This window comes from Seriola lalandi, unplaced genomic scaffold, assembly GCF_002814215.2.
Source record: "Seriola lalandi dorsalis isolate HSWRI2012SDOR001 ecotype SW California unplaced genomic scaffold, Sedor1 jcf7180002054933, whole genome shotgun sequence".
Classification (NCBI taxonomy): domain Eukaryota; kingdom Metazoa; phylum Chordata; class Actinopteri; order Carangiformes; family Carangidae; genus Seriola; species Seriola lalandi.
This window is the reverse complement of record NW_019525485.1, coordinates 1,835,726-1,838,624: the sequence shown is the minus strand read 5'-3', so window position 1 is coordinate 1,838,624 and position 2,899 is coordinate 1,835,726. Positions and strand designations below refer to the sequence as shown.

Genomic DNA, 2,899 nt, shown 5'->3' with positions numbered 1-2,899 from the left:
GGGTGTATTTGTCGCAGGACCTTCTGCACAGAGGGGTGGCAGTCGGTGGTAACTACAGAGACAGGTACACCATATTCTGCCAGCTGTTACAGGCATCTCTCCATACCTTCTACCTCAAGCCAGTAGCTGTTCTTCACTTCTGTGACTGAGACCATCTCCTGCTCTACCACCAACTCTGACTTTGTATCAAGCAGAGAATAAGTTCCAAATGTTGCATTGTGGCCAGGGCTGTCATATCTGCAGTCTCCACATACCAGCAGTGGTTCATCGCAAACTGCAGCCAGCACAGCTTCTTTATGTCTTGTCCACACCTCATTCACTTCAGGGATCACATATGCTCTTTGGATGTTAAACCATAATGTCAAACAAACGTGGAATTCTTGATGTTAAAGAATGATGGCTGGAGTCGCAAGCTGCTGTTAAACCGTGCATTTATTTACAGTATACAATTATAATAACGGACGCCCAAATTACACCCATAATGTGCTTCCCTGGCATGCGTCATTCACTCTCTCTCTCGAGCTTGGTGTTGGCCGGGGCATTATATACCCTAAGCTCCTCCCCAGCCCAACCAACTCCCAATTAAACCACAGACTACTATTCTGCTCCACCAACTACCTCTGCAATAAGGTCCACAATAGACCTGCAAAACAAATACACATTTAATACATTCCCCCATCAAACATTCTTCAATCAATAATAAATCACCACAAATAAGCAGTCAACTAAAGGTCAAGGCAAAAACCCCCCTACCACTCAGGGAACAATGGAATGAACCTGCCCAACAGGAAGCTGCCACCACTATATAACACAGCCCACTTCATTTGCTCTGGATAGCAAATGAAGAGAAGGAGGGAACCACAAGCAAACAATGCTAAAATGAAATAAACTTTACTAATAACTATATGTGTGTGGTGCATTTCTTTTATGTTATTGTCAGGGAGGGATATGATGTATGAACGTATGTCCAGTGTGGTGCGTGCACTCACCACGGAAACAGAGGGGAAACATTTGTTTGTGTATGAACCAGAGTTTTACCATGTGCCCCCATTTAGAGTGACGAGGCCTTTGTCACACATTCTCTCTTAGAGACAGTTTCCAGACCAATGGTGTCACAAATCTCAAGAAATGGACTGCACTCGTTACCCGTGGCAAAACTAGCTGCAGGGATAGAAACGTTGCACTGCATCATTCCTCTCACCAAAGGCTGTGAATTCCAGGTATACTCGTGGCCATCAATGCATTCTGTCTTGACCTGCAGTCCAAATACACTTTTCCTTACACTTGGTGGACTGGCTAGACATTAACCACAACCCTCCCAGTGACACACACAAAAGAGCTTTAATAAGTGTTGGATGGACACAATGCTCACACTTCCTGTCCTGAAAGAGATTTAGTTCCTCATCTGCCACATCAATCAAACTCTCATTCTCATCACTCATGTTTTCAGAGTCACTCATTCTGAACTCCTCATCATAGTCAGCATTTGAGCCTCCTCCATTGAACTGAACCTCTCAGATCCCTCCCATTCTTCAGCACTCAAATATTCACAAGGTGGTGGTGATGACGGTCTGAATTCCTTAACTGGTTTTCCATAAGAGTGATCACGGGTAAAGACATGAGTGAACTGCATATTGTCTGTCATAGTGCCTTGATTGCTGTATAGCTTAGTGGTCACTGTCATTTCCTGCTGACCTTGATCTGTCTGGGTACTCACACTGACCCTCTGTGAACATATGTGTGAACTGAACATATTTGCCTGACCTATGAAAACAGAAACAAATTTTTGTTGGGTGTTGGGTGTTGGGTGTCTTCCTGGTGGAGTAAAGTCCTGTCTGGCTGTGTTGCTTCTGCTCTTGATAAAGGAATGATGCAGGTCATTGGCTGAGGACAAGACTGTCAAGTAACAATAAGCCTTGACAACTGAACAAATTTGAACAGTTACAGCACACCTGTGACTTTCAGAGTTAATTGGCAGTGGTGGGATTCGAACCCACGTCTCCTTAGAGACTGGAGCCTAAATCCAGCGCCTTAGACCACTCGGCCACACTACCACACTGCTGTTGGCTGGATCATGGAATTTCATCGTGTTCTTTGACAGAAACTATAGATCCAACAGCTGGTAGTCAAGATAGCTTTCAGCGACAATACCGTGCTGCAAGTGGGCAGTTAATTACATGATGAATGCAAACTGGCATCAGTTTTTTAAACACAGTAAAACATACTGTGACAACCAGTGGAAGAAAATTTGGGTTCACCATGAAACATTGCTTGATTCTACCGTTTACCCAGAAACTGAACGTGCAGGAGAATTTTGTGACTGCAGTGATGACCTTAACCCTTAACTGCATTTTCTAGGCTTCAACATGGCTTTATTATGCTGGAGGGGTGTTTATTTAAAACCTTCACAATGTGTGTATGAACTATGAACAAGGAGGAGACAGGATGTATTTAGTGTTAACAGACAAGAAGTACAACCAGGATATGTTGCATTGGGTCTCCTAGGTATGGACATGGCCTTATTAATGTGTGGGTGTTCATCTACTATTAACAAGGATAAGAGGAGCCGGAGTTTGTATTAGCAGAGGATGGTTTCCATCCATCGACCTCTGGGTTATGGGCCCAGCACGCTTCCTCTGCGCCACTCTGCTATATATTAATATAGCTATAGAGTATTAAGAGGACCCGCTCCAGCCCCAACATCCAGCCCTTATCAAGTCAGTCAGGGGAGCCACTACTGAAGCTAAATTAGCGCAAAAGCCTCTGTAGTAAACTGCCAGGAAAAGCCATAATTATTGGTTGGAAGAATGAAAGCCTACTATTAACAAGTATAGGTGCAGCCAGATGTGGCATTTTGCATTAGCAGAGGACGGTTTTGCTCCATCGACCTCTGGGTCAT

The 2,899-nt window shown here is 44.2% G+C and overlaps 1 non-coding gene across 1 annotated transcript; it reads right to left on the bottom strand.

The window, feature by feature from the left end:
* Window positions 1–1,972: 1,972 nt before the first annotated feature.
* On the bottom strand, window positions 1,973–2,054 carry trnal-uag (transfer RNA leucine (anticodon UAG)). The gene has a single exon. It is a non-coding gene; the product is annotated as a tRNA-Leu (tRNA).
* Between the last annotated feature and the right edge of the window lie 845 nt (window positions 2,055–2,899).